Consider the following 19,103-nt stretch of genomic DNA (forward strand, 5'->3'; position numbering starts at 1 on the left):
TCAAGCCTGGAATAAAGCACAGGGCTTTCTGTTCTCATCCCATCTCATAGCACAAGCTCATTCCTGGTTCCCAAGAAAGTGAGCACCCCCGCTTTCCAGTCCGATAGCACTTCACTTCTTCCTTCCTCATGGTCTTGGCCATATTTGGCATGAACTCACGTACATACGTGTATAGTCCTATTCCTCATCCTCTCTACCCACCAGACTGTAAATTCCGTGAGGTCCTTCCTTTGTCTGCTCACTTCCAACAGCGCTTAGCACTGTGCTTTACATACTGTGAAAAAGACCCTTAAACTTAGTCTTATTAGTAACTCCTTGTTTTCTCTTCATGGGCATCAGATTATTCCCAGCAGTCCTTCCACTGCTGGAGAGAAATAACAGAATTGGGCAGGAGAGTTGAGCACACAAACCAAGATCATAAACATGCTGTAGGAAGCAGCCCCCAAGCAGGTCGTAACTGTGGGAAAGTAGGGGAAGAGGGAGAAGGATTCTGCAGAGGACAGCCCAGAGTGGTCAGCATTTCCTCCATCTTTCCAGTTGCACGGACTGTGGGGGAGGGAAACAAACAAGACGACCTAGAGATGGCAGTGAGCAGGGTGATGAAGCCTGTGGACAGAATCCTGTCTCCAACACTTAACATGAAACTCTTGTGTAAGTTCTCAGGTCCCTCCTCTGCGATGCGAGGAACACACAACTCTCTGAGGTTTACTTGCGAGCTGTAGGTAAAAGCATGCATGGAAAGTGCTTACACACTGCCTGACCCATAAGCACTCAGTAAGTGGATATTATTACTAATATTACTGGGAGGCCAAGTCATGAAAGATGCTCTCCTAAAATGTGTGGGTTTTGTTAAAGTGTTTCCCCAGTTACCCAAAAGAAGGAGCATAACTATTTTCAGCCATATCAGCTGGAGAATGCCAGAATGGGAGAGAAGAAAATAGGATAAAGGAAAGGGAATTATGTACCAAAGAGTTTAGCAGATACATCTCTATAGCTCTGGTGAGCATTTTAGCTGATTTCCTTTGTAACATCTTGAGGAAAGTGAACCAAGTAATGGAAAGAGCCAAACTTCCTTAAAGAACAGATTTTCTTGTTTCTTGCTGATTAATTACTGAGAAAAAGTGAATCTACACTCTCCTGTCTGAGGGCACAGAACTGACAGAATATCAGTGCCAGATCAATGCCAGATCAATGATGATCAATGCCAGATCCAAGAATTCCACATTCTTTGGAGGTCAGTAAGGAGGTCAGGACTGACAGATAACTGTGTTACTGTGTTAGGGAAGTTTGGTGAGACGGATGGACGTTGGTCAGAAGTCTATGGGACCATGGAGAAATAAGAGGAGCCATGGGGATCACCATGCTTGGGAAGCTGTGCCAAGATGAGTATGAACAGTAACTTCAAGAGTCTAGTGACAGGCTTCCATTTATCAATCTATAAACACTTGCTCTGGGGCTCCTGGGTGGCTCAGTGGGTTGAGCATCCAACTCTTGGTTTCAGCTCAAGTCACTATCTCATGGCTTTTGAGATCCAGCCCCACAGCAGGCTCCATAATAAACAGGGAGTTTGCTGGAAGATTCTCTCCCTCTGCCCCTCCCCCCCATAAATAAACAAATCTTTAAAAATATATACAAAATAAAAACACTTGCTCCAGTGTATCTTGTTTTGTTACTTATATAAAAACTCATGTATGTAATAGAATACCAACCTTACACAATTGTATTTGACCAAGGGCATAAGGTTTGGTTTTGAGATTGCTTTATGATATTAGTCAAAGTAAGACACTTAAAATGTTGACCTGGGTGGACCTTTGAGAGAAATCAGTAGTATACAAACACACTTCCAACCACTGTCACTGAATTAATGGGAGAGTCTGTCTAGGTCAGGAGTTTTGGAGAAGGACAAGAGGAGGGGGCCCTCTGACTGGGCAGGGGATTCATCCACTAGAATACACTGTGTTTACCTGAGAAGTCTTACTACTCTGAAGTAATTTATTTAATGAAGTATTTACTTGAGGGAAACATTTCTAGGGCTGGTGGATCCAGCTGCCAGCTCTGATATAGGCATTCTGACTGAGGCTGGAGAGAGAAAGGGAGAAAGCCAGGAAGGAGGAACAAAGAAGGAGGAAAAAGAGGGTGGCTTTGGGAGAGCAAGGGAAAGTGAGAGAGACATCAGGTGATAGGAAGAGAGATCACTGAATCTCCTGAGGCAAAAAAAAAAAACACCACACACACAAAAACACCCACAATATCAGAAACAGTGCAACTAGCCTCACTAAACTACGGTAACCTTAACAAGGTTAAAAAATCAACAACAATGGTGTTAAGGGAATAACTGACATTCTGGAAGCTGTTGGAAGCTTGTCAGAGGTGATTGGAAGAGTTCACTGAAGGAACTCATTACGCTGGGCCAAATTGAGTCACATGGGTGCCCTGGGAAAAATAACTCTTTGTCAGCATTTGTCAAGGGCAGATGCCAAGTGCCGTGTGGGGAAAGGGCAGAAGGGAAAATGGTGGGCCTGCCTATCAAGTATCAACCCCACCTCCATGACCTCAGCAAGTCAGTTCTGTCCCCAGACTTGCTTACCCTGATTCCTAAACCTGAGTGACCTCGACTTTCATGAACAACAGCTTAGGGACCACCTCTAGTCATTGTGCCATTCCCTTAGGGAACTTACCTCTGCTTCTCCATCAGGCTAAACCAACCGATTCGTCCAGGCATATACAGTTCTCTGTGACAGGAAGTCTCAGAAAGTCACCTATTCCCAGGGATGTCTGGAGCCCTCTTCAAACTGGCAGTCTCAGCAGTGTTTGCACGGTTTATTATCTGGCCCTGTAAGAAGGAGATAATCTGAAAGAATCTAGTTCTACCACCAGGAATTGAAGGCAACTGGACTTACACAAGAAAGAAGTGGACAGAGATAACTATCACCTCCCTTAGGCCTAAAGAACCAAGGACTTCTTCATCTGGCCCTGATTAGAAGAAGAGCAGAACCATAAAGCATGCTAAAATGAGGTTCCCAAAATCTGCTGCAGCCCAAGTTGCCACCTTCAAAGAAGGAAGGGTTATGCCTGGTGAATCCTCCAATAGAAGGATAGTAAGGACCCCAGAGGGGTCAGTGGCAGCCCCTCTATTGAACTCAATGTGACCCCGAGACAAGGCTCAATGGGGTTAAACAATGTGACCCCACCAGTTGGTGTTGACTGCTGGTGTAAGCTGCTCCACTCTTTGGTTCCAGAGTATTCTATACTTGGATGAGAGCTTCTAACCCCCAGATGATTCATAAGGGTAGGGAGATGAGCCACCAGGTGGATTGTGGGAAGAGGACTCTTGAGTTATTCAATTAACCAACATCAGTCCTACTGTGTCCAGCTTCTCTACTCAGTGCTGGGAAGCCAGGGAACAAGGACAGGACCTTAACCTCAAGACACTCATAATCTATTGGGAGAGATCAATAAATACACAGGCAATTACAAGACAGTGTTCTAGACAAACATTTTTTTTAATTGAGATGTAATCCAGGGGCGCCTGGGTGGCTCAGCGGGTTAAAGCCTCTGCCTTCAGCTCAGGTCATGATCCCAGGGTCCTGGGATCGAGCCCCGCATCGGGCTCTCTGCTTGGCTGGGAGCCTGCTTCCTCCTCTCTCTCTCTCTGCCTGCCTCTCTGCCTACTTGTAATCTCTATCTGTCAAATAAATAAATCTTTAAAAAAAAAAAAGAAAAAAAAAGAAAAAAAGAGATGTAATCCATATACCAGAACATTTATCCTTTTGAAGTATACAATCCAGTGGTTTTTAGCATATTCATAAGGCAGTGCAATCATCACCACCATCAAATTCCAGGACATTTTCATCACCACAGGAAGAAACCCTATACCTATTAGCAGTCACCCACCCCCCATCCCTGTCCCCCATTTCCCCTCTCCCCTCAGTCCCTGGCAACCGCTAATCTACTTTCTGTCTCTCTAGATTTGCCTGTTCTGGACATCTCATATAAAGGGGATCACAGAATACATGGCCTTTTGCATCTGGCTTCTTTTCACTTTGCATCATGTGGTAAAGCTTCATCCTGGCTACAGCATGTATCAGTACTTTGCTGCTTTTTATGACTGAATAACATTCCACTGTCCATGTACCGCAATTTGTTTATCCCTTCATCTGTTGATAGACATTTGGGTTGTTTCCACTTTTTGTTGATCATGAATAATGCCATTATGAACACTTTTTGCATGGGCATATGTTTTCAGTTCTTTTGGGTATATACCTAGAAATGGAATTGCTGCGCCATATGGTAACTATATGTTTAACTTTCTGAGTAACTGTTGGACTAATTTGAGTTAGGTTTCTGCTATTTTAACTGGCAGAGGTCAATACACCTTGCTGAATGAAAGGCATGGGTCACTTTATTTCTTCATGTGTGTATTACTACTTTACATATTTCTGTAAGATTTTTCCAAGGATGTGTACATACTAGTCATTTCAGACAATGTTGAAAATATAGAAAAGCTTAAAGGAAAAAAGTGAAAATCAGCCATATCCCTACCACCCGAAGCTACCACTATACCGGCATGGCTTTTTTCCTTTTAATCTCCTTTTTCTCTGTATGCCTTTTATGAAGCAATGTCAGTTTTAGTATATTTTATATTTTGTGTTTTATATTCTGCTTTTTTCTTTGATCATCATATTGTAAGTAGTTCAGCATTCATTGTTTTATAGACTTGTCTTCAAATTTATTTTATGTTTTTCTTTTTAGAGTATTGCCTTTATTCTTCTTACCTTTGAGGAGTTTGCTGAGGAGACTGAGAGAGAGAGAGAGAGGCATTTGGGGAGGGAAATGTCATGAAGGATACACAAGCAAGAAAGGAGAAAGCAGACATGACCCTTGTTTGCTTTCTCATAGCTCCATATTTTATCCTGCCTGGTTGAAGAGAAAAATTTAAGGCACCGCTGCCTTGGTGGCCTCAGACTGGCTCTCCAGTCTCTCTCTCTGGTGGCGGAGCCCACAGCAGCTGCTGCTGTTCCTGGCAACCCTGCCCTGAGGCTGAGCCAGGGCTGGCTCCTGCAGCCTGCGATTCAAGATGGCCAATTCGCAATCCTAGCAAAATCAATCTATTGGGAACTAATGAGGCACAAATAGTTCATGCACTTTGGGTCTGATGTGCCAACTGAGATAAACAGGGCTCAATCAGCAGGGAAAAATCAATCATGCAAAAATGCATTTCAACTTAGTGTTATTTCCCCCTGGGATGCCCACGACATCACATTCTATTGTTTGGAGGCTTCTGTAGCAATTCTTGCCTAAGCTTCTCTAGGCCAGGCCGGGAGAACTCCCTCATCCAGGGTTTCATGTGTCCAGGGGGCTGATTGATGCCAAGACCTGGTGGCTGTGACAGAGAGGCCTGGGCGGCCAACGTGTGAGAAGTGAGGACTTCCAGTTTTGTGAGCAAACACTAACCTCTGTGTCTCTAAACCACCCCCTCTAACAGGTGATATAATTACCAAGGAACATAACTATGAACTTTCCAAGAGAGCAAATCACAGAAGTATTGTGTCAGTAATTCACGTTTATATAACACAAAATATAGAGTGATGTTTTTAAGGTCCTATCTTTTTTTTTTGGTGCCACCAAGTTTATTTTCCCTTAAATATTCTGCTGGTGAGATAGGATCATTGTGAAAAATTCAGAAACCATTGATGAGCAAAAATAAACAATTCAAATCATCTCTGTTAAATTGTATGTATAGCTTGCCAAATTTCTCTCCACACAGAATTAACCATGTAACACATACCTGTTCTAGAACCTCCTTTAAAAAAACTTTGTAATATATTGGAATTGCTTATTCTATAAAGGCCTTCTCCACAGTGTCATGGTGTTGCTTGGGAGGGCCGGACCTCCCCGCCCTCTCCCCGACCGCCGCTTTCCTGTTCGTTTGGAAGCCCACTTGGAAGTCTGACTGGAATGGCTGGAGTCAGGGAAGTGGGGAAGGAAATAGGTAACGTGAAGTCTGATCCCAGACCAGGGGTGTCCTGCAGAAACGGGGGTCCAGACAAGAAGCTGAGTCCAATGGGCCTCACCAGGGAGCCAACTCCAAAGCAACCATTAGGGATGAATCATGGCCCATTCCCCCTGCAGGGTCAGCAGGTTAAACCCAAAGGGGACCAGAAAACTGAGGGCACAGGTTAACACCCCAAAATCAGTCTGACCAAGGAGTCTCAGGGTGAGCCCGTTTCAAGGTCCCAGAGAGCCTGTGGGTGATCTGAGTAGCAGACTCTCTCTCCTTAACAGCAAGGGCTAGAGCGATATATGGCAGCCCTGGAGCCCAGCAGAGTGGAAATTCAGTATTTGTTAAATAAGGGAATGATGGCTCTACTTCTCCCTAATCGTACTTCTGGTCTTAGCTCAGATATTACCTCCTCTGGAGAACAGGAAAAATGGGAATATCTGTCCAGGCCGAGGGAGTAGCCTGAGGATCATCCGAAGATTGCGAGGTGCAAGATGTGGAAGAGGAGAGCAGAGGGTCTAGGAATGTGGGCGGTTACAGGCATGAGGGCTGCAGCGCAGCGGCCTCGAAAGCCAAGCTCATGATTTCCAATTGTATCTGGTAGCCGGTGAGGAGTCGCCAAAAGTTTTTCAACAAGGGAGGAGTGGGACAGAGGTGACATGTAGGAACATCCCTTCTGGCGGGATGAATTAGCGCCAAGAAAGGCCAGGGGCAGAACAAGCAGTTGAGAAGGGACTGTAACATCAAGCTTGGAAGAAGAATGAGAACGAGGGAGGTGACCATGGGAATGGAAGGGAAGAGACGCTTCATTCATTGAGTCATTCATTCATTCGATGGATATTTCTTCATCACCGAGAGCCAGAAACTGTGCTAGATCTAGGCACCAGACTCATAAAGGGAGACGGGGCAAGGTTCGCTGTGTGCTGGGAAACAAGGAACTGTCTGCTAGGCAGAAAGTAACCAAACAGGATCCCCTAGATGACAAGAATCATCGTGTGGCCATGAAGAGAAGTGGAGAAAGCAGAAGAAAGACCTAGCTGGACATCGAAGAAGTAAATCCTGAATTTAGTTTGATGATACAGTAGGACAGGAAGATGGAACTATCCAGCAGGCAGGTGGAAATGTGGGACTTGAGTAGGAGAGCGTAGGGAAGACAGAAGACGGACATGCAGCTACCTCTGTGAGGAGAGAGGCTGCAAACCCATAGGGAGCACCGTGACCTTGGAAGGTCTGAACTGGCCTGCCTGACCTCCATTCCAGGCTCTGAGCAGAGAAAGCACAAGGTAGCCCGGGTACCAACCTGCTGCCTCCCTCCTGTCATTCCTGACACTCCGGCCCCACCGCACACATGGAGATGAGTTTTCAGAAGTTGCTTCTGTTGAGCCTCCAATCGGATTCCTGTGTCACCTCTGGCTTGAATAGTGCTCCTCCCGTCCTGGCTAGGAAAGGGTGTGCTGCAGCCAGATGGTAAACTGTGAACAGAAATAAACTCTCCTCACATGTAGCAAGTATATTTATATCCAATCCTATAATATCACTGCAGGCGTAATTATAGCCAATCCTCTAATTGCATTGCGGATATCAGGCACCCAAACCCCACCAAATGTACTGCTGAGACCAGGAAGATGGTTTTTGGGGTGGGGGTCGCTGGCCAGCTGCTGCCCTGTGAGATGAATGGATGAAAACAGGGCAGGTTTATAGCTGACCAGGGGCTCGGCCAGGAGGGGGGGTAGGGACATGATGATTCCGCAGGACACACAGCTCACATTCCTGTTTCAGTAAAACTGCAAGTTCTTAGCTTTATTTTGTAAAAAAAATTATAAAATCAATGCTTATTCACTGTATAAGATTTAGGAAAATGAAAAATCACCCAGAATCCCACAATATATTTGTCATTGCCGCATTTTATTTTGTATGCATGTGTTTTGTGTTAGACTACAAATAATGTCTTATATATTGTGTTTCTCACTTAATACCGTAAGTACTTTCCTATGTCATTAAGGTATATTCCCAAGCATTATTTTAAAACTTCTTATTGTGATATGTTCATATGATGGAATGGTATTCAGCAGTTAAAATGGATAACCTAGAGCTTCATATATAAACAAATAATTATTAAAAGAAGATGAATACAAAGGTAATTTTTAAAAATAAGGGGTGCCTGGGTGGCTCAGTGGGTTAAGCCTCTGCCTTTGGCTCGGGTCATGGTCTCAGGGTTCTGGAATCGAGCCCCACATGGGGCTCTCTGCTCAGCGGGGAGCCTGCTTCCTCCCCCTCTCTCTTTGCCTACTTGTGATCTTTCTCTATCAAATAAATGAATAAAATCTTTAAAAAAAAATAATATATATAGTTGTATAAAATGTAATTATACATATTAAATAATTTTCAAAAATAATATTCTATATTGTTTATGCTATATGTTGTTTTATATTGTTAATGTTGACAAACATGTAAAAGGTATAGAAAAATAAATGGAAGGAATTTTCTCTGGGGAGGGAGGTTGGAGGTTGAAGTCAGGGACGGATGTGAAGAGGCTTTCATTGTTTCTATAATTTGTTATTTCTTTGAAAAATGATCTAAAACAAATATGTCAAAATCTTAAGACATTAAATCTAGGTGATGAATAAATGTGTGCTCATTATAGTCTCTGTATTCTTCTGACTGTACAGAATAGCTTATTACTTTCTGAATTAACAGAATGTATTTGCTAGAGCAGTTTTAGGTTTATAGATAAGTCGAGCAGAAAAGTATGGGGTGGAGTTCTTCTACCCATTCTCACCCCTCTCCCAACACTCATACAGGCCCCCCTATTAGGAACATCTTGTCCGACTGTGGTACCTTTGTTACAGCTGAACAGATATTGGTACGTTACTATTAACTAAAGTCCATAGTTTACATAAGGGGTTATTCTTTGTGCTGTGTATTTTATAGGTTTTTGTGTGTTTTTTTAAAAGATTTTTATCTATTTATCTGACAGACAGAGATAACAAGAAGGCAGAGAGGCGGGCAGAGAGAGAGGGGGAAGCAGGCTCCCTGCTGAGCAGAGAGCCAGATGCGGGGCTCAATCCTAGGACCCCAGGATCATGACTGGAGCCAAAGGCAGAGGCTTTAACTCACTGAGCCACCCAGGCACCCCATGTATAATGACATGTGTCTATCATTACTGTCTCTTGCAGTACAGTTTCACTGCCCTAAAAATCTTCTGCTCCACCTACCTAGTCATTCCTCACTCCTCCCTCCCTCCACCCAAAGCCCTGGCAACTGCTGGTCTTTTCCCCATAGTTCTGCCTTCTCCAGAATGCCATAGGGTTGGAATCATACAGTGTGTATAGCCTTTGCAGAGAGGGTCCTGGATGAATTATTTTTAAATCAAACATTTAAAGCCAACTGTAATGAAGAAAACAAAAACCACCAGGAATTTACTATTTTGAGATAATCACTCTTAGCCAGGAACACCGTGTATCTTTTTTTCACATAAATGGCATCATACTATCTAAACAATATATTATGGAATCCATGCGATTCAGAATTTTTTCTAAAGCCTTCAGGAATGTTTCTGGGTATGGAATAGTCTATCAGTGAGTTAACCAATCCTGTACTGTTTTCGTCTGTGGCAGGAAGCATTTCTGGCCTTGGAGAGCCCCTCAAACTAGAAAAGGCCTTTGAAGTCTCTCCAGAGAATTAGAAATGGTCAGCCCTCTAGATACGTGTCCCCTGGCAATGTGCTTGACATTAACTGTGAGTTCCCTGCAGTCAAAGACAATGTTTGCCAAATTTTCTCCTCTCATTGCAAACACAGTCCAGCACATGGCAAGTACTTGGTGAACACGGGTGGAATGGATCTGAAGTGCCTCTAATCCAAGTGATTTGGGGGTCATCTCTAAGGAAATTTCTAAACCATGGAGGGGGCAAATTTCTTCAAGAGCTTGCATTATTCACTAGGAACCTAAGAATGGGATCAAGGAGCCCTGTTTTGTGGAGCAGAGCTAGACCGGTGCCCAGAGGAACTAGGTCGCTGGGCTTGGGTGGGAACAGAGGCCAGTGGGTGTGTCTGTCTGCCGGGAGGCTCTGGCAGGTGGGGGTGAGAATCACCCCCGCTGCCCTGGGGCTCCACAGTGGGGAGTGTCTATAGTGTTGTGTAGGCCCAGGGAGTGCTCAGGCTCCAACTTTTCTTCCCTAGGTTCAATCATACCTGTTGGGACCTTGGGATCTGCTTTGGGACTTCTGGTCGCAATCCCAACTTGGCCACTTTCAGACTATTTGGTTCTGGACAGGTGGCTAAGTCATGATGGCTTCAGCCCCCAAAGGGGTTACAAGAGCCTGGCCCAGAGGAGCTGTGAGATGAGGTGATACATGCAAAGGACTAAGCAAAGCGCCTGGCGCTCAGCGAATCAGAGGAATGACAACAGCTTAGCATCTGTCCTTTAAAAAGCAGGTTTTTTTGAAAGAGTCAAGCCAGAGGCCAGCAAATACTTTCCTCCTAGACAAAGGCCCAGCACACTTCGTAATGGCCAGGTATGGTCTGGATTTAAGTCGGTGGGGACCACAGAAGCAGTAAATGGAAACCCCCATTAGTTGACTCAAAAGGAATCTCAGGGGCTCTGATGATTTTTGCAAGCTACCTGCTGGTGTGTGTGCGTTCCCTGTGTTTTTATGTTTACTCTCAAATGTGGCTTAGCATCAAAAGATGCTAAATTCAACTTTTGCAGATATATTTTCAAATGGATGCATGGCCTTTGGAGTCACCTGATTCTACTTCCCTCTCAGTGAGGGAATTTCTAGCCACAATATCCCTACATGTCCCTAGGAGACAATCTGGATTCCCACCCCTTTTTCTCAGTCATTTCCAAGCAAATCTTGTCAACTGCATCTTCAAAACTGACCTTGGCTCTCTCCTCTTCCTGCTATTGCCATTGCCATGCTTCTTGAGCAAGCCTCCTGCAGCCCTCACCTAGAGACGATCAGCCCCGCCTGGCCTCTTTCTGCCCACACTTCCAAATCCCCAGTCTCTTCTCCCCCCAAAACCAGGGTACCTTTTAAAAGTGTGAATCTGACTGTGACTCTCTCACCATCTTAGATGGAGTTCCCCAGAAGCACTCCCTGAAATAAGGACTCAGCAGCAATTGTTTTCATTTAAAAATGCTCCAGGAGGAGCCAGTGAGGGAGTGGGGGAAGCTGGACAGGGCAGCACAAGACACCAAGCAAAGGAGATGCCTGGGAGCCTGCACTGCATCCAGAACTTTGTTCCTGCTGAAGATAAAGGCTAGGCTTTTATCCTGCTCTATAGCAGAGTCCTGGGCCAGAAGGTTAGAAGGAGCTCTCTGTCCACATGGGCCAAGAGCTCCCACGACCCAAGTGCTAGCTTTGGAATTAAGCCGCAAGAACTGATCATTTTAGCAAAAGTGTGCAGAAGCTGGGAGACTGGCACAAAGAAAGCGTAACAGGGACCCTCAAAAGAGCACCGACTGGATCCACTCCAGTTCCCTCCCTATTTCCTGTCTCAGGCTCTTGTTCATGTCCTTCATAGTACATGTCACGCTTTATAAGTAGTTTATATAATTATTTTTCTCTCTCTACTTGTTTATTATCTGTTTTCCCCACTACAATGAAATCTCTAGGTATAGTGAGTACATTGTCTTGTTCCCTTTTATACCCCAGTATCTAGGATAGCGATGGCACATTGTGGATCCTCCACAAAAATTTTTATAAATGGACGAATGAAGGATGAAAGCTTGGTTTGGACACCTTCAGGAGTGGTGATCTCCTACAGCATGAAGCAGCTCATCCCACTGCCAGAAAACCTTAAGGGAAACCTGTCGCAAGACTGAACTTCCTTCCTAGTCTGCTTCCTTGTCATACCAACTGGTCTCCTCTCTGGAACAGCTCAGGAAACAATTGTCTCTTCCATGCCGGTCCCTCAAATGACCAATGTCCCACCTTCCTCACCTCCAGACTAGTCAACCCAGATCCTCCAGAAGTTCCTCGGATGACATGGGTTTTAGAGCAGTAGCTTCCATCATTTCACTAGTCTGAGAAAATTCTTGTTATCTAGCTAGACAATGCAGAGCCATCTGTCCCATACCATGCTGAATACACCCAACCTTGGAAGGCAAACTGGGTCAAGCCAGATGAGAATCTGAGCGAAACTAAATATTACCTAGTCAGGGCTCCAGAGTCAGCAGACCCAGGTTTGAATCCCAGATCCACTTATTATTAAATGACTGATCTTGGGCAAAGTACTTTGTTTCTCCAAACCCCAGTTGTTTCGTCTGTACAATGGGAAGAATAAGAGTACCTCCATAGTAGGGTGGGTGTGAGGGTTAAATTAAATAAGACAACAGATGTAAACCACTTAGCAGAACACCGGGCCCATCTTTCATGGCTTGGGAGCTTCCCCAGATCTTACCTCTGATCCAATAGCTCTCCTTTTCCCCAGTCAAATCCTCGTCCGGACCCAGCTCTGTTCAGATACCTCTGCACCCATCCAGTCATGATGAGGCTTCCAGGAGCTGCATCCAGATGTTTTCCTGGTTATTGTTTGTCTCCTCGCTGCTCCTGCATATCCATCCTCCCTTTCCTCCTTACTTGTCTTTCTTGCTCACTTAATCTTCTCCTCCTATTTCTGGCCCCCCACCTATCTTTCTTTATGTCATGGAAACTCTAACCAGAATTTTTTTTTTTCTCTCTCTCTCTGTCCTCCCTCCCCCGCACCACCATTTTCTATTCTGCCTCCTACCTGGGCTCCAGAGAACCAAGAGGAAATGATCGACCCGGTGACAGTAAGATCAGTACATGGTACCTCTCTCACCGCATAATCATCTGAAGCCACCGGCTTCAGTGGCTTCCTTGCCACAGACTGAATGGTAAAAACCAAGGTCAAATGAGGAGCCAGCAGCAGTGAGGGCAGAGGAGAAACAGGACATTCTCTTCCCCCTCCCCTGCGCATATGTTTCTCTTTCCTTTCCTTGCCCACTGCAATAGCACACTGCGGTGATAGCTGTTTGTCTTGTTCTTGACTTTAATGGAAACGCCTCTAATAGTTTGTCATTAATTATGACTTTCCCCCCTTGGCTTTGTGCTAAATAGCTTTTATCCAATGGGGGAGCTCTCTTCTACATCTAGTTTGCTAAGTTTACGTGACATGACATTGTTTCTAGGTTGGAAGTAGAGCACTGAAAACCAGGGAAGCAGGGAGGTAAGTAGGTTGACTTGGGAGGTAGCCCAGGAATATCAGAAGGAAGAATTGAGGCCAAGCCGGTAGGCTGGGGGACGATGCCACATCCTGTCCTGAGGGACTGTCATGGCACCGATAGTGTTCTTCATATTCTGCTCTCAGACTAAGTGTGATACTGCGATTCAAAGACTCTACTGGACCCTTGAGGGTAGCAATGACAAAACTTGGCTCTTGTTATAGTTCTCGTTTCTTCTTTTATTAATTTAAATAAGCAATTCTGGATTTTCAAGAAGCCTTTGGACCTTCTTGAATTGGAGCAGATAACTGAAACTTCATCCCTTTTCATGTGAAAGCTTTTTGGAGGTGGATCTGATCCTGGTTTTCCATTCCAATCAGTTGCTGTGAAAGCCACTTCTTGTTCTTGCTGTGGGCAAATCAAGCCTCTTTTTCTCCCTGATGGAAATTCAGGAAGGAAACCAAATAATTCCCAACAGAGACAAGAGTTGACCACAGTACCATCCACAGGGCTTTTAAAGATTTCAATCTTGCATGTGAGAACGTTGGCAACCGAGGCTGGTGGCTCACTCTCCATTGTCAGCTTGATGGAGACATGGTTCTGCCATTCTGACAGGAAGATCTTTTTTGATGGAGAAGAGGTTGCAATCGAAACATTGCTGAAGTCCACTTTAACACTGGGGAACTGTGGCAAAAGCGTTTGTGACAAACATCCAGAATAAAGTACTAAACACTGATAGCTCGTATTTCTCAAGAAACCAATCTGCACCTACTCTGGAATTGGTGAAAGGAAAGGACATTCTAAGCAAAATTACGCCATGTGGCATCGATTGATAGTTATTCAACTGATAATGTGGCGGTTTGGTGGTTTTTTGTGTTGTTTCTACCATGATTGACAGAAAATTTGCCAGTCTGCTCCAGGATCACCAGGAGATGATTATGCTTGACTTCCTTAATTAGTTCCACTCTTAACTGACGAGGGGTGGGGAAAGTAAGTGCTAAGCAGCCTGTCACAAAGGGAAAATTTAAACCAACTGGTAATGTGTCAGACAGTTTGGAATAGTCTCAGAAGGTGGCAAGTAAATAAAATCTATGAGGAAAAGTTGAAGGAAGTGACGTACCTCAGCCTTACAAAGAGAAGGTGACAGGCTCATATAGTGCCTGTTTCTAGTACAGTGAACTAGATCATCAGCACTCCAAAACACCTGCTGTGCTCAGCAGACAGTGGTGCCCTGGAAAAAGCAATGGCTTTAGCTTAGAGGAAGGAGGCTCCAGCGGCAATTCGGCCAAAGGGGGACTTTGGCTTGTCTACCTGTTTCCACCTCTGTCAAATTGAAAAACTTGGGACCACTTTGGGGTTCCCAGCCAAGCCTTCCTTTAAGGCAATCTAAAAGAAAAATGTTTGAACATTTCACACCACTCCAAGGATATAGGACTTTTACTTTATTACATAATAAATGCATTTATTTAGTGATCAGAATTATTCAAACATGAAGCTCACCAGTAATAAGAGAGGTGCTCGGTGGTAGGAGTTTGGGAACCAGTCTATAAGACACTATGGAGAAGAGACCTTGCCAGCTTTGGCTTAGAGACCTTAGCTGCCAGCACTGTGCCTCCTTAAGTGCTCATTAAGCTTCCATCAAATGCAAATGCAGAGAGACCCTCAATAAACTCCCGTGTACCCATCACTCAGCTCCAGGAATCATCCCTCACAGCCAGTCTTGCTTTTCTGTGCTCCTACTTAAGTGACTTCTAAACCTCCTCACAGATTATTTTGGTGCAAGTTCCAGATATCATATAATTTCACCCACAAATATTTCAATGTGTCACTCTGAACGGTCAGTATTTTGTAAATACAGTATCATCACCCTTAAATATCATCTAATGTAAATTCAGTGTTCAAATTGCCCTGATTGCGTCCTAAATATTTTTTAAGGTTTGTTTAAGCTCTAAAGATTGCAATTGGGTGAAATGTATATTAAGTTTTGTTTAAACCACAGTCATCCCACATGCAACCCCCCACACACACATTTCTTGTGGACTTGTTGAAGGGACTTTCCCTAAGTCTGGATACTGTTGGTTGCCTCTCCAATTGTCATTGAAAGTACATTCACCTTGTACTTCCTATACACTGGTAGTTAGATCCAAAGACTTAATCTAGGGGCGCCTGGCTGGTTCAGTAAGTTTAGCATCTGTCTTTCACTCAGGTCATGATCCCAGGGTCCTGGAGTCAAGCTCCACACCAGGCTCTCTGCTCATCAGGGAACCTGCTTCTCCCTCTCCCTTTGCCTCTCCCCCAGGCTTGTTCTCTCTCTCTCTCTCTCAAATAACATAAATAAAATGTTCTTTTAAAAAGACTTAATCTAGTTCCGGTTCTTCTTCTTCCTCTCCTCCTTCTCCTTCTTCTTTGTCAAGAATGCTTCATGGGAAGCTTTTTGTATTTCCACCATGCCCTGTTATCTTTCTTTCTCAGACATTAGCAGGTGTTGAAGATCATGGCATAGATAGATCCATTATTTCATGAAGAGTTGTAAAATGTTGGTATGTTAACTTCATGTCTTAGCTTCACTTCTTCATTTACTTCTATAAAGAAAAACCTTATATCTGGCATATTTCTATACAGAAAACCTCCTAATCAACTATTCTGTTATCCTGGCACACAGCTGGAAAAAGAATAGCAGAATAAATGCTATGTCTTTCCCTTTATTTACTAGTTTCAAAATAATAGGCTGATTCCCTAGCATCTGTCAAAAGATGACAAATGAGAGGGCTTTTTAAAAAAACACTACTATGAACTCATGGCTTTAAATATATTTGAGAAGTTTGAGTTCGATGCAGTTATAATCCTTATTGATTAGCCCATCATTGGCCAGTGGCATTGTGGGAGCCTCTAATCTGCTCCAGAGTCCTGTGGACCAGCTCTGGTGGTGTTTGGTAGGTTCTTAGTTTCTGTAGACTCAACTTTGGAGATACCTTCTAAGGTCCTCCTTAGCATTGCCCTGGCACCAGGGAAATAGGAGCCCCTGCCCTTGGCCACACATATCACATACACTGAGACACAAAGTATTTTTCCCCCTTTTTTCATATTTCATAGGAAAGTTTTCTGAAAGTTGGGTGACTGATTGAGTCAGGGAAGGGAGGGGTCATGTGTGGACCCAACTGGTCCCCTCAGGCCGAGGATGAGGGCTGAGGCTAACATGACAATGAGTTGGGGAGTGGGCAAAGGGGAGGGATGGGAGACAAAATCCCAGCTTCTGCCCTCGGAAATCAAGGAGAGACTGCCTGGGCACCTGGGTGGCTCAGTCGGTTAGGCATCTGCCTTGGGCTCAGGTCACAATCTCAGGGTCCTGGGATCGAGTCCCACATCAGGCTTCCTGATCAGCTGGGAGCCTGCCTCTCCCTCTGCTTCCCACTTGTTCTCTCTCTCTCTCAAATAAATAAAATAAATAAGATTTTATTTATTTATTTGACAAAGAGAGAGAGATCACAAGTAGGCAGAGAGGCAGGCAGAAAGAGAGGGGGAAGCAGGTTCCCTGCTGAGCAGAGAGCCCTATTCGGGGCTTGATCCCAGGACCCCGAGATCATGATCTGAGCTGAAGGCAGAGGCTTAACCCATTGAGCCACCCAGATGCCCCTCAAATAAATAAAATCTTAAAAAAAAAAGACTGCCTACGTCAGTTTAAAGTTGGCCCCTCAAGTCAACACAAATGGGTGTTTAGACAGAACTTATTCCTCTGTAACTACCCCCCTTCACATTCCCCCTGCCCCACTCCCTGCTCTTTGGCTGGGTTGCCACAGATTTGGGAGGCACTTAGAACTGCCTGGTACGGGCGCCTGGGTGGCTCAGTGAGTTAAGCCACTGCCTTTGGCTCAGGTCATGATCTCAGGGTCCTGGGATCGAGCCCCACATCGGGCTCTCTGCTCAGCAGGGAGCCTGCTTCCCTGCCTCTCTCTGCCTGCTTCACTGCCTACTTGTGATCCCTCTCTGTCAAATAAATAAATAAAATCTTAAAAAAAAAAAAAAAAAGAACTGCCTGGTACTCTTGAATTGGAAAAATAAGGTGTCGGGAGGGTAATCTGCCTGCCCTAACTTTAGGGCCTTCAGTCAGTTTGTATCCTGGGATCGGATGCACCCAGCCAACCCCCCTCTCCCCCAGGGTCCTGGGGCTAGCTTCTGCCCTGCCCTACCCTAGCATGTCCATGTAACTATGACTCAGGTGTCCAGATGGCAGGAACAACCCAGGGAGAACCTTGTTCCTTTAGCTTCCGCATCTCAAAGAAGTGGTGTGGTCTGTAGGGGGAGAGAAAAGCTCGGTTGGAGCAGAGGATGAAAGTGGGCATAGCTTGATTTATATCTTTTAAACATTTAGACATATCTGCCATTTTGCAAATGATAGGGCAGCACTGGTCCTCGGCATGAGGTCCATGGCTGCTGGCTGCTGTGCTGTCTGGAGTTGTCCTAACTCCTTCCTCAACTAGATTTTCTTTGTTAATCTCTTCCTTCAAATAGGTGACACATTCAACAGCCTTTGAAAAGATTATTTTTTTTTTTATTAGTAGGAGCTAACTTAAGCCAGTTTCTAGTGCCTGCATGTGCACACACACACGCAAAACCCTTAACTAAAACCATTGTTAGGAGGAGCACTGGGTGAGGAGCCAAAGCACCCAAATTCTTTCCTTTACCTCTGACACCTCCATCCCTATCATTACATCATTTTTTTTCTTTTTTTTTTTTAAAGATTTTATTTATTTATCTGATAGAGCATGCCTGCGAGCACAAGCAGGAGGAACAGCAGGCAGAGGGAGAGGAAGAAACAGGCTCTCCATCTGGCAGAGAGCCCAATGTGGGGTTTGATCCCAGGACCCTGGGATCATGACCTGATCTGAAGGCAGACGCCTAACAACTGAATCACCCAGGTAACCCTCATCACATCTTTAAAAGTCAGACTTATTATCTTCTCTTATAACCAGAGCTAAAGCAATCAGGTGAAATAGAAATAATAATGATTAAAAATAATAATGATAGCAATAATACCTTTTTCAGCACTTTTTATATCAGGAACCGTGTTAAGTGCTTTACATAAATTATTTTATGAATCTTATCCTCAAAAACAATATTGGGTTCATTAAGATGCCTTTGACGCTGTATAAGAGAAACCCCAAGCTGCAAGAGCACCTTCGGGCTTGATTAACTTAGAGGCCCAGTGAGATTATCAGGGACCCAGGTTCTTTTCATCTCTTTGCTCAGTTGGCTCTGGTCTCCAGGCTAGCACTCCTTGTGACTGCAAAGTAGCCGCTGAATTTCCAGGAGTCACGTGGAACATGACAAGGTTTAGCAGAGGGATGGTCTCTTCCTCATCTTTTTGATGAACAAGAAAAACTTTCCAAGAAGCTTCCCCTGGATCTCCCCCACCAACATGAATGACCAGAACTGGGCCATATGCACACGCCTAATCCAACCACTGACCAGGAGTAAGGTTACTGCAATGGGCCTAGACCAAATGTAATTCACCCCAAGTTGAGAGGGGAAGAGGTGAAACACTCTGGAAAAAAAGAATGAGACTTTTGCAGCAAAGAAGGGAGGAAGCTGCTAGTTGACCGAGAGTGTCTGCTACAACCTTTGTGAGATGTGCAGGAAAGGTAAAGTGGCTTGCCCAAGGTCGAACAATCAGTTAGTGGCAGATGTGGGATTTGAACCTAGAACTGTCTCTAAAACCTGTTCTCTGAACCTATGCTCTAGGAGGCAGTTAGTCCTCACTAGGCTCTGGACTTTTCAGTTTTTTGTTTTGGTTTGGTTTTTTAGTCATCACTAGATTCTTTTGCCTTTGAGGAACTCAAGTCACTAAGGCTATTCTGGTGAGAAGTGAGAAGAACTGGTGTGGGAACTACCAGTCAGTCAGCTTCAAGGGACCA

The sequence above is a fragment of the Meles meles genome, chromosome 13 (genome assembly GCF_922984935.1).
Source record: "Meles meles chromosome 13, mMelMel3.1 paternal haplotype, whole genome shotgun sequence".
Taxonomy (NCBI): Eukaryota; Metazoa; Chordata; class Mammalia; order Carnivora; family Mustelidae; genus Meles; species Meles meles.